At 40.8% G+C, this 13,976-nt stretch overlaps 1 long non-coding RNA gene across 1 annotated transcript; it reads right to left on the bottom strand.

Moving 5' to 3' along the window:
* Nucleotides 1-13,039: 13,039 nt before the first annotated feature.
* On the bottom strand, nucleotides 13,040-13,924 carry LOC120555293. The gene is made up of 2 exons (XR_005638674.1): nucleotides 13,883-13,924; nucleotides 13,040-13,440 (listed from the first exon to the last, which is right to left on the bottom strand). It is a non-coding gene; the product is annotated as an uncharacterized LOC120555293 (long non-coding RNA).
* Between the last annotated feature and the right edge of the window lie 52 nt (nucleotides 13,925-13,976).

Here is a 13,976-nt window from a genome sequence, read left to right as displayed (position 1 = left end):
TTTATTTGTTTCTGTGCGACTTTTTAATGTGAGCGGTGTTTTGGAATGCCTAAATGACTGTTTATTTACATGGAGTTTGGTGGGTTTAGCAATAGCCCGTTAAATGACTGATTATTTACATAGATCCTGGTGGGTTTTGTGTGTGTGTGTATGTAAAAAGTGTGTGTGTGTGTGTGTATGTGTTTGTGTGTATGTGTCTGTGTGTGTGTGTATTTGCGTGTGTGTGTGTGTGTGTGAGAAAGAGTCTGTGTGTGTGTGTGTGTATGTATGTGTTGTGTGTATGTGTCTGTGTGTGTGTATTTCGGTAGTGTGTGTGTGTGTGTGTGTGTGTGAGAAAGAGTCTGTGTGTGTGTGTGTGTGTTGTGTCATATGAGTCTGATGGATTTAGGATCTTAAAGTCCATGTTTACAGTTAAATTTTCCATAAATTGTGGTAATGCGTTCTTGGTAATAAACATTTAAACTGTTATTCATGTATTTGATGTTGTTAGGTATCACAAAAACAGAATATAACACCAAAAAAGAGGTACTATTTACAGCGGTTTGTCTTTCCCCACAATGCATTGCATGATCCGTTGGGAGACGACAGGCTAAAGCCCGTCTCGTTCACTGTCCCGGTTTCTGCCACTGGTCTGGCAAAATATGGCTTTTGGTCTCGTCAGTCAATGTCTTTATTATGTGTATAATAATATTGGGAAGTAAAGGCAGCGGGACAGGGGATGTTATTCCGGCTTTCACAAAGTTTAAACAGCTAGCTAACCATACCGTACGTTTGCTAGTTAAGCGCAACAGCACTTTAGCTTATATCTAACTGCCTTCAGAGCTGCGTCAACGTTGTCAACTTACAAGAATGTGCGTTAGTATACAACAATCATCACTTTATTGATGAAATATACTTCCTCTGCAAATAGGTGTTTTTGTAACATTACACACAAAGAAGTTAGCCTGTAGCTCGTATGCTAGCGGGATTAGCTAACGTTAGCGTAGCCAGCCAGCAACCGGTAATGCGGCGTAGTTTAGGTGAGCTAACGCGACAGTGATGTTTGCCCACAATCAACCTCTGCTCTTAAAAGTAGTCAATCTGCGGTGATCTTTAAATAGAACGCTTGGATGTGAGCTGTCGAGGTTAGCTCACCTAAGCTGCTTGCTGGCTATGCAACGTTAGCTAATGTCCGCTAGCATACGCATTACAGGCTAACTATAGCTAGTTAGCTTTGTGCTAACTAACTAACAAAACCATCTCAGTAGGTAAGGGTTTAACGTTTCATTCAATAAAAGGTATGGTACAAAGGAGCACTAACGCCACAAGTCTTATGTTGACAACGCGTGGGCGTTGAATATAAGGAAACCCGGGCGCAGTTGTAATATTTACCTAGCGTTAGCGGCTAGGCTAACGTTTCGTTAGATATGGCGAAATGGCGTTAGCTAGCTGTCTAAACTTGAAAAGCTGAACAACATCCCCATCCAAGTAATAAAATAAACACCAGGCAAATATGTTGTTACTGGAGCTGGTAGTCTTCACCATCAAAACGTGAGATATCTAATCACCTGATATCAATCTATCTATATGCTTTACAACCATCGGAGGTGGAACTGTAAGTTAGCACATAAGCTAGCATGATGCCTTTATTTTTCCTAGATCTAGATAAGTTTACCGGTACTTATCTGAACTAACGACATGATCACTGTCACTAGATATAAATAAAACGTTGAATTTCACTTGGTGCTATTCACGGACAGTAAAACCTCCTTCCTCATCCAGTCAGTCACCATGGTTCTGAGTACCGGAGGCTGATACGTCTCTCCAACGTGACGTCATCAACCAATGCGGAAAATAAAAACACTAATATCAAAAACTACAAAAACCTGCCAAAACTGTCCTTTTCACACATATTTGGAACGGCTACATGTAAATACAAATATTGAATGCTATATGTGACCTATTATTATCAACAGTGGTGGTTTAACTTGCAACATGGGCTTTAAAGAAGTACTGATTATTTACATGGAGTCTGGTGGGTTCGATTGCTTTAAAATACTGGTGATTATATACATGGAGTCTGGTGGGTTCAGGACGCTTAAAGTACTTATTATTTACATGGGGTCTGGTGGGTTACAATGCTAAAATATTTGTTTATTTACATGGAGTCTGGTGGGTTATAGCGACACCGAGCCTTACCAATACAATATATATAAATTATAATACCTAGTTTTGCTTCAATTTTAAATACATACAGTATTGTTTTAACAGTGAAGTTTTAAGTGTCTTAATCCTTCAGAGATAGACCTTTTAAAAAACCTATTTAAGACCTGTTTACCCGAGGAACAGCTATTAAAGTAGCTAAACACACCAGACTCCATTAAAAAAATAGTGCTTATAACGTGAATAGAGCCAACATATTTTCACATATATCGGTAACCTATGTGTTTATTTCACCAACACTAGAGTTGTGATGGTTGGAAAAGTGTAGAGAAGACCAAAAACGGCTTTTTATAGTTTTATTTTGTTTCTGTCGACTTTTAAGGTAATGTGTTTTAGAATGCTTAAATGACTGTTTATTTACATGGAGTTTGGTGGGTTTAGCATGCTTAAATTACTGATAATTTACATGGAGTCTGGTGGGTTTTGTGTGTGTGTGGTGTGTGTGTGTGTGTATGTATGTGTGTGTGTGTGTGTGTGTGTGTATGTATGTATGTGTGTGTGTGTATGTATGTATGTGTGTGTGTGTTATAGGAGTGAGATGTATGTTTGACAGGATGTAATGTGTGTGTGTGTATGTATGTGTGTGTGTGTGTGTGTGTGTGTGTGTCTGTGTGTGTGTGTGTGTGTGTGTGTAGAAAGAGTCTGTGTGTGTGTGTGTCGTGTGTGTGTGTGTGTGTGTGTGTGTGTGTGTGGGGAAAAAGGTATGAAGTAGCTAGCGCTAAACACCAGACTCCCATTCAAAAATAGTACTTTTAGCATGTATAGAGCCAACATACATTTTCACATCATAAATCGGTAAACTATGTGTTTATTTCAACCAAGATTAGAGTTGTGATGGTTGGAAAAGTGTAGAGACAATACCAATCAAACCCTACTTTTCATAACTTTATTTTGTGTCCTGTTGACTTTACTGTAGTGTGTTTCCGATGCTTAAATGACTGTTTATTTACATGGAGACTGGTGGGTTTAGGATGCTTAAATTACTGATTATTTAGATGGAGTGTGGTAGGTTTTGTGTGAGTGTGTGTGTATGTGTGTGTTTGTGTGTATGTGTCTGTGTGTGTGTGTGTATTTGCGTGTGTCTGTCTGTGTGTGTGTGTGTGGTGTCTGTGTGTGTGTGTGTGTAAAAGGTATGAAGTGAAGGCGGCAAACACGACCAGACTCCATTCAAAAAATAGTACTTTTAGCATGTATACAGCCAACATATATTTTCACATGTAAAATCGGTAAAACTATGTGTTTATTTCAACCAAGATTAGAGTTGTGATGGTTGGAAAAGGGTAGAGAAGACCAATAACAGTTACCTTCATAGCTTTATTTGTGTCTGTTGATTTTTACTGTATTGTGTTCACGATGCTTAAATGACTGTTTATTTACATGGAGTCTGGTGGGTTTAGGATGCTTAAATTACTGATTATTTAGATGGAGTCTGGTAGGTTTTGTGTGTGTGTATGTGTGTGTTTGTGTGTGTGTGTGTGTTTGTGTGTGTTTTCTATGTGTGAGTGAGTGTGTGTGTGTGTATGTGTGTGAGTGTGTGTGTGAGTGTGTGTGTATGTGTGTGTGTGTGAGTGTATGTATGTGTGTGTTTGTGCGTTTGTGTGTGTGTGTGTATGTGTGTGGGTGTGTGTTTGTGTGTGTGCGTGTGTTTGTGTGTAGGTGTGTGTGTATGTTTGTATGTGTGTTTTTTTATGTGTGAGTGAGTGTGTGTGTGTCTGTGTATGTGTGTTAGTGTGTGTGTATGTGTGTTGTGTGTGGGTGTGTGTTTGTGTGTGTGTGTGTGTATGTTTGTGTGTATGTGTGCGTGTATGTGTGTGTGTGTGTGTTTGTGTGTGTGTGTGTGTGTGTGTTGAGTGAGTGAGTGTGTGATGGGTGTGTGAGTGTGTGTGTGTGTTGTGTGTTTGAGAGAGAAAGAATATGTGTGTGTGTGTGTGTATGTATGTATGTGTGTGTGTGTGTGTGTGAGAGAGAGAATGTGTGTGAGTGTGTGTGAGTGTGGGTGTGTGTTTGTGTGTGTGTTTGAGAGAGAAAGAATATGTGTGTGTTTGTATGTATGTATGTGTGTGTGTGTGTGTGTGTGTGTGTGCAGAGAGAGAATTTTGAGTGGCCCTCCCTCTTCACCCTCTCTCTCTCCTCATCTTTCCCCTTTCCCTCTCTATCCCTCCTTCCCTTCCTCCCTTCCTCCTTCCTTCCTTCCTCTTCCTTCCTTCCTCCCTTCCTTCCTCCCTCTCTCACTTCCTCCCTTGCGGAAGTCACCGTGATGAAATGTGTCGTCGTCAGAACCTGTTGCTATGGTGATTTCCGCAAGTGAATTCGGGAGGGGAGAGACAGTGCCTTCCATGGGTCAAACATATCCATGTAATGATAATTAATCCTCTTAGGTTTCTTCTGTAATTCAAAACCGTGGGTCCAAACGGAAAAACATTATGATCACCAGAGAGATAAAGTCTGGCGGAACGCATTGATGTGGTTTTTATGTTTGTGGTATGAAATAAATGGGACACAGAGCAGGTAACAAACAGGGAACCATCTGCATACTTCAGATACTTTTTTCAGTTTCTGTCGGCAGTTGGTATCAAGAGAGCCAAAAGTGTACGTCCGTTGGAATCCATAGTTACATGTCTGCGACCGGCACAAAATTTCCTACATTTTGACCAACTATGGTGTATAAAGAGGGAAAACTGTAGGGTAGACTGGAATTTGTTTGGAAAACTTTCAAAGAATCATAATGCAGCTTCACCCTCTAGCTCTCAGCATTCTCTCCCCATACAAACACAATGGAAAATCTCAACCGGTCTGAAGAAGTACTGCAGCTTCATTTTTGTTACAGTTTCTATCGGCAGTTGGTTTCAAAATAACAAAAAGTGTAGGTCCGGTGGATTCCATAGTCACATGTCTGCGACCGGGACAAGATTTCCTACATTTTGACCAACTATTATATATGAAGAGTGAAAACTGTAGGCGGGAGATCAATTTGTTTGGAAAAAAATTCAGAGAATCGTACTGCAAATCCACTGTTTCTACCGGCAGTTGGAGTGTCTAGAGCAAAAAGTCTACGTCCGGTGTATTCCATAGTTAGATGTCTGCGACCGCCACAGGATTTCCTACATTTTGACCAAGTATGATGTATAAAGAGTCAAAACTGTAGGAGGGAGAGCAATTTGTTTGGAAAAATTTCCGAGAATCGTACTTCAGCTCCACACTCTAACTCCCACTCTAACTCTCAACATTTCGGCCCCATACACACACATTGGGAAATCTGAAACAGTCTGAAAGGAGGACGATACGTAAACTGTGGTTTCGTAGAAACCGTGCTTGATATCCGAATGCCCATTCAGCCCAATAAAGGCCAAAGTCTTGTCTTCGGTTTAAACTTTTAATCTTTTTTCTACATTAAAGTATGGCAATACAGCATTGTCCCAAAGACGGCTTGTTTTGAGCGATGTTAAGCGATTTGCCGACGATTTCCCATTAAAGTCTATGGGAAATTTTGCGCGGTTTTTTGCCGATTTCGTGAAAACCGTGCGGTAAATCTCTTAGAAAACACATAGCACACCATTCCCGAGCATTACCCACGTGATGATGTCATGTGTGTGCGCGTGTTGGCAACGCTTCGTGAGCCTTAGCGGGACAAAAATGTGGCGGTAGATGAAGAATAATAATAATAACTAGAAAATTCCGGAAGAAATTTTTACAGTGTGCCTACTACTTGGTGCACATCCGAATAACACTAGCTAAGTAGATACATATGTCACACTGTCACTGAGAGAGAAAGATAGATAGAGAGAGAGAGAGAGAGAGAGAGAGAGAGAGAGAGAGAGAGAGAGACAATACGAATACGAATAGGAGTCTGATGAATTTAGGATGCTTAAACTACTGATTATGTACATGGAGTCTGGTTGATTAAGGATGCTCAAAGTACTGATTATTTACATGGAGTCTGGTGGATTTAGCGACACAAGCCTCAGCAATTCAATATATATATATAATTTGCTTAAATTTTAAATACATACAGTGTTGATTTAATGGTGAAGTGTTAATTGTCTTAACTTTTTAGAGCTATACCTTTTTAAAACCTATTTAAGACCTTTCTGTTTACCAGAAACAGCTATGAAGTAGCTAGCGCTAAACACACCAGACTATGGATTCCATAGTCACATGTCTGTGACCGGGACAAGATTTCCTACATTTTGACCAACTATGATGTATGAAGAGTGAAAACTGTAGGCGGGAGATCAATTTGTTTGAAAAGAATTTCAGAGAATTGTACTGCAAATCCACTGTTTCTACCGGCAGTTGGAGTGTCTAGAGCAAAAAGTGTAAGTCTGGTGGATTCCATAGTCACATACGGCACCGCCACATTGTTTTTAGTTGAAAAAAGTGGGAATAGGTTTATTAAGTATAAATATCATTGAAAAGTATAATATGAATAATGTCTTTAGTATGTGGAATATCTTGTTTTTGAAAAAGGCTGAATGTCTTTTGAAAAGTTGAATAATGCCCAGAAAGTTTGAAAGATGTAGAATATAATGATTTAATTTTTTAGTTAATTTTAAGATGAAGCAGAATTTGAATGAAGAAGCAGCCAAAGGAGAATTAATGAGTTTGAAAAGCAGGAAATATGTCAATAATAATAAGTAATCTCAATCAACTGCCACAGACATATGTACAAATGCACACACACACACACACACACACACACACACACACACACACACACAGACACACACACACACACAGACACACACACACACACAGAACACACACACACACACACACAGACACACACATTACAGACAAAGAGACACACACACACAGACAAAAACAAACACAAAAACAGACACACACACACACAGACAAAGAGACACAAACACACACACAGACAGAGAAAGAGAGACACAAACACACAGACAGAGAGAGACACACACACACACACACAACACACACACACACACACAGAGAGAGACACACAACCACAGACAAAGAACACACACACAGACAAAGAGGAACACAAACACACACACCCACAAAACGACAAAGAGATACACACACACACACACACACACAGACAGCACACACCACAGACAAAGAGACACACACACACACACACACACACAGAAGAAACACACACACAGACAAAGAGAACACACACACACACAGCAAAGAGAGACGGAACCCACACACAACCCACACACACACACACACACATACAGACAAAGAGAACACAAACACACACACAGACACACACACACACACACCACACACACACAAGAGAACACACACACAAACAGTCCTTCACAGCAACAGGTTAACATGTCAGGGATCAGATCACATGACCAACTGCAGTTAAAGTTGCCATGACGTCCTATTTCAGAGAGTTCTTAAAAAAGTATGAATGGAAATTAAAAGTTGTATCAAACTCAGTTAATGAAATATTATCCATAAACCTAAGGAATAATTCCCCCATTAGTATATAGGAGGAGAAGGAGGAGGAGGCAGTAGGAGAGGAAGAAAGGAGAGGAGTTACACACACACACACACACACACACACACACACCGACAGAAGGAAGGAGGGGATGTTTGGAGGAGGAAAAGGAGGAGGGGGGGAAAACGAACACAGGAGAGGAGTGAAAGACACATAGGAAGGGGAAAAGGAGAAGAGGAAAAGGGAGAAGAAGGAGGAGAGAAGTAGATAGGAAGAGTTAGTGGACCACAGAACAGTAAAGGTTCCACACACAGTCACACACAAGGCGCAACACAGGGGAACAGTCCCTGACACAGTTAAGAGATGTACGTTAAGAGGAGAGGAGAAAAGTAGGAGAGAAGTAGAGGGGAGAGGAAGAAAGGAAAGGAGTTACACACACACACACAGACACAAAGGAGGAGAAGTACACACACACACAAACAAGAAGACACGAAGATGAGAAGAGAGGAAGAGGAGAAAAGGAGGAGAGAAGTAGAGAAAGAAGAGAGGAGAAGGAAAGGAGTTACACACACACACAACAGAAAAAAAACAGACAGAAACACAGGAAGATGAGAGAGGAAGAGAAGGAAGAAGAGAAGGAGAAGAGAGAGAAGAGGAAGGTTACACACATACCAACAGAAGCGGAATATAGGAAGAGGAAAAGGAGAAGAGAAGGGAAAAAGGATGACAGGAGAGGAGTAGACTAGGAACAATAGCTTCACACCATTGGTCAACATGACAGGGACCAACTGCAGTTAAAGGTTTGCTATGACGACTCTTGTCTCAGAGAGGCCTTCTCACAGAAACAAGGCTCTGATGCACCTTTGATAGTCCTGCTCCTAGCTCAAAAACCCTAACTCCTATCTCTTAATGTTTGATACTGTGAGAGACATAACACCCTGCTGATCATCCTGTGCAAGAATGGTGTGTGTGGTGTAAGAAATGTGAGGACAGCAGGTGTCTGAAAAGGGCCTATTTCTCTTCTCCTCCTGGCATTTCTGGTAGGATTTAGTACAGCAGGCAGTGCGGCAGTTGGTGGAGATGGCTTCACTTGGAAGCTCATTGTGCCTTGTGTTAAAGTCGTATTGCCTCCCTGAGCAGATTGTTAGAAAGGGCACAAGATTTCCTACATTTTGATGTAAATGTTATGTATGAAGAGTTAAAACTGTGTATGGTATCGCGAGGTAAAGAAAATCTAGCTTCTGCCTCTTTCCACTCTGTCAGTTGGGCCCTGCCCTCTGAGTCCGAACATTCCATCCCATACACACCAATGTAAAAATGGCAGAAAGGTAGTTTTTCTAAGCCTCAATGAAGACAGATTATTTTAAAAAGTACTAATGGGATTTGAAAGTTGAATACCAACGCTGAATGTATGAAAGATGGGGAACGTTTTGAAGTTTGAATGGAGTTTCTCGGTGAATGTATGAATGAGTAGCTAGCAGTTGAAAATGTATGAAAATGTGTCAACTTTGAAACATTTTTCCATCCGCTTTAATGGGGAAAAAATGTCCGCTAAACGTTGAAAATCTCGGAAATTATAAATGTTATGAATATTAAAAACAGTAGCACGCCATTCTGAATCAAGCCGAACGTTTTGATGTATGAATGAAGTTTCTATGTTGAAAAATGTGGAAGCAGCTAATGAGCAAAAATCCGGCGGAAGAATAAGAATAAAGATAGAAATAAATTTTAGTGGTGTAGAATATAGATGTGAATGCCTCCAGCATTCACACCAATAATAAGTATGAGAAACAATAGTCATTGTGCTGATTGCTGCTATTGCAGCACATCGGCACACTGAATAACTAGAGAATGCAATTTCTGAAGAAATTGCGGTGTGAATGCTGTATGTTGAAAGTCTGACGCTACACTGCTGATTGCTGACTTGAATTGTGATAGAAGGTAAAGTAGTGAGAATAGTTGAAAAAGTGGGAATGGTTTTAGTCGTATGAATTACTTAGAAAAGTTGAATAATACCCAGAATGTTTGAAAATGTTGGCGTGTTTAAATTGTTTTTTGTTGAAAAAGTGGGAATGGGTGTAATTAGTTTGAATGTCTTTGAAAAGTTGAATAATACCGAGAATGTTTGAAAGATGTGGAATATAATGATTTAATATTTTTAGTTAATTTTAAGATGAAGCGGAATTTGAATGAAGAAGCAGCTAAAGGAGAATGAATGAGTCTGAAAAGCAGGAAATATGTCATATTTCTGACTTGAATTGTGTTGGAAGAAGGTAAAGTAGTAGGAATAGTTGAAAAAGTAGGAATGAGTTTAATAGTATGAATGTCTTAGAAAAGTTGAATAATACCTAGAATGTTTGAAAGGCGTGGCATGTTTTAATTGTTTTTAGTTGAAAAAGTGGGAATAGGTTTATTAAGTATAAATATCATTGAAAAGTATAATATGAATAATGTCTTTAGTATGTGGAATATCTTGTTTTTGAAAAAGGCTGAATGTCTTTTGAAAAGTTGAATAATGCCCAGAAAGTTTGAAAGATGTAGAATATAATGATTTAATTTTTAGTTAATTTTAAGATGAAGCAGAATTTGAATGAAGAAGCAGCCAAAGGAGAATTAATGAGTTTGAAAAGCAGGAAATATGTCAATAATAATAAGTAATCTCAATCAACTGACACAGACACATGTACAAATGCACACACACACACACACACACACACACACACACACACACACAACACACACACACACAGAGACACACACACACACAGAACACACACACACACAGAGACACACACACACAGACACACACATACAGACAAAGAGACACACACACACAGACACACATACAGACACACACATACAAAGAGAGACACACACACACAGACAAAGAGACACAAACACACACACACACAGACAAAGAGAGACACAAACACACACACAGACAGAGAGAGACACACACACAGACAGAGAGACACAAACACACACACACACACACACAGACAGAGAGAGACACACAACCACAGACAAAGAGACACACACACACACAGACAGACAAAGAGAGACACAAACACACACACACACACACACACACACACAGACAAAGAGATACACAAACACACACACACACACACAGACAGAGAGAGACACACAACCACAGACAAAGAGACACACACACACACACAGACAAAGAGAGACGGAAACACACACACAGACACACACACACACACACATACAGACAAAGAGAGACACAAACACACACACAGACACACACAGACACACACACACACACACAGAGACACACACACACAAAACAGTCACTTCACAGCAACAGGTTAACATGTCAGGGATCAGATCACATGACCAACTGCAGTTAAAGTTGCCATGACGACTCCTATTTCAGAGAGTTCTTAAAAAAGTATGAATGGAAATTAAAAGTTGTATCAAACTCAGTTAATGAAATATTATCCATAAACCTAAGGAATAATTCCCCATTAGTATAGGAGAGGAAGGAGGAGGAGACGAGTAGGAGAGGAAGAAAGGAGAGGAGTTACACATACACACACACACACACACACACACACACACACACACACACCAACAGAGGAAGAAATGAGAGGAGTTACACACACATACAGACACAGGAAGATGAGAAGAGAGGAAGAGGAGAAGAGAAAAGGAGGAGAGAAGTAGAGAAGGAAGAGAGGAAGAAAGGAAAGAAGTTACACACACACACACACCAACAGACAGACACAGGAAGATGAGAAGAGAGGAAGAGGAGAAGAGAAAAGGAGGAGAGAAGTAGAGAAAGAAGAGAGGAAGAAAGGAAAGGAGTTACACACATACCAACAGACAGACAGAAACACAGGAAGAAAGGAAGAAAGGAAAGGAGATACACACACACACACACACACACACACACCAACAGACATACAAACAGAGGAAGAGAGGAATATGGACTATAGGAAGAGGAAAAGGAGAAGAGAAGGGAAAAGGATGACAGGAGAGGAGTAGACTAGGAACAGTAGCTTCACACCATTGGTCAACATGACAGGGACCAACTGCAGTTAAAGGTTGCTATGACGACTCTTGTCTCAGAGAGGCCTTCTCACAGAAACAAAGCTCTGATGCACCTTTGATAGTCCTGCTCCTAGCTCAAAAACCCTAACTCCTATCTCTTAATGTTTGATCCTCCGTCTCTCTCCTCTCTCCCTCCCTCTCTCTCTCTCTCTCTCTCTCTCTCTCTCTCTTCCTCTTTCCCTCCCTCTCTATCCCTCCTTCCCTTCCTCCCTTCCTCTCTCCCTTCCTCCCTCTCTCTCTCCCTCCCTCCCTCCCTTCCTTCCTTCCTTCCTTCCTTCCTCCCTCCCCCCTTCCTTCTTCCCTCCCTCACTCCCTTCCTCCCTTCCAGAAGTCTCCATGATAGAATGTGTCTGTGTCAGAACTTGTTGCTATGGTGATTTCCACTGTGCAGGGGTAGGGAAGGGGAGACCGTTAGTGTGTCTCAAATCGCGCACTTCCCGTAGTGCACTAAGGGAAGTGCACTTCGTACACTATGTACTTACTTGCATAGTGCATAAAATTTGACGGAGGAGTATTGTCTCAAATCGCGCACTGCCTTTTGTACTTACCGGAAGTGACGATCAAAACATCTCAGTCCTCCTCCTTCTTCTTCTGTGAAGTTGTGAATTATACCCAGGGCAGAGCATTCCCACCACCTGTTGTCACCATACATTTCTGCCTTGTTCATCAAAATGAATGATTGTTTTTATTGTTGCCCTCTGTTTTATGCAACCGTAAACATCCAGGTATGATGATATTCATGCTTTTGCTCTTAATTCATTGTAAACAAAAATAAATAACCACAAATGGCCATTTTGAGTTATTTAGCAAAATTGGAGCAATTAAAATGGTGTCCAACTGACATATAACGTTAACATAGAAAATAGTCATATTATATGTTTATATATATGCTTTTTTTTTCCCCCAGCGTATTTCCTTGGAGAACGTTGGCACCAAGACCCTGGTTGCAGCTGTCGCCGTGGTCCTGCTGCACTCCCTGCTGAGCTCAGCGATGCCCTGCAATGTCATTCTGCGTCCTGCTGAACCCTGCAGCTTCCCGCTACATCCAGTCACTGTTCCATTATTAATGTGACTACTATCGCCACTGTTCATTACACCCCCAACCGGCTCGTCAGACACCGCCTACCAAGAGCCTGGGTCTGTCCGAGGTTTCTTCCCAAGAGGGAGTTTTTCCTCGCCACTGTCGCACTGCTTGCTCTTGAGGGAATTACTGGAATTGTTGGAATTATTGGGGCTTTGTAAATTATAGAGTGTGGTCTAGACCTACTCTATCTGTAAAGTGTCTCGAGATAACTTATGTTATGATTTGATACTATAAATAAAATTGAATTGAATTGAATATAAAGGGTGTTTATTGCAATAGCTATTAATTACAGTGAAAATACAAGAGTGAAAGCAGAGGCAACACAATAGACATTTAAATAGATCCTATTGTTCTATTCATTGCTGGCCCTGTATTTTGATGGGGAAAGTGATATGAGGGTGGACTTCAGACTCTCCAGCAGGATCCTTTAACGGTACATCCTCGGTACGGCGTGGGACCCGTCATCGAGGCCCTTGTCTTCCTCTTTTGGCTCACAAGCGGGACATCTGATCGTGGTTTAGCCAGAGCCTTTGCACACTGACAGTGCACCGTGCTGTCCACAAGACCAGCAGGGAAATCCTCTCTCTCCTCCCCCAGCTCGTTCGCCTTTCAGCAGAGGAGGACTTCCCTCAAGTTGGCAGCATTGTCCGTGTCCCTAACGATTATATAAGTCAGATCAGGACAGAAACAGCTCTGTTAATATGATATAACATAGCATACATTAACGTACTGTAACATTACTACTAACGTTGGCAGCTTCATGTATATTTACCAGATCACACTAACGCTAAAATCGTCTACAGTGAGGACGATAGTTTAAAAACAACAACCGTATACCACAACACATGTAACGTTAGCTAGGTTATAACTTATTTGCCAGTGGTTAAACCAAAGAGTATAGAAGAACCGTATTCGCCGCTGTTAGTTAGCTAAAGGTTAGCTAAAGCTAGCTTGATAGCACGTCAAATTACGATGCAAATAAAACGTTATAATTCGCGGTAAAAAAAATCATCACTGACTGCAAAATTAACCACACACACATAAACAGGTTGCGTATATGTTAAACAAATATAGCAAAAGACTAATGTTGAACTTACATTTGGGTCTCGCTGTCGCGATATCGGCCGCCATTATCGAAAGTTTTTCACCTTTTGTTAGCTCTGCCCCTTCCGCTACGTAGCCAAGATGGCG

The sequence above is a fragment of the Perca fluviatilis genome, unplaced genomic scaffold (assembly GCF_010015445.1).
Source record: "Perca fluviatilis unplaced genomic scaffold, GENO_Pfluv_1.0 PFLUV_unplaced_scaf_69, whole genome shotgun sequence".
Classification (NCBI taxonomy): Eukaryota; Metazoa; Chordata; class Actinopteri; order Perciformes; family Percidae; genus Perca; species Perca fluviatilis.
This window is presented reverse-complemented; position numbering and strand designations above follow the sequence as displayed.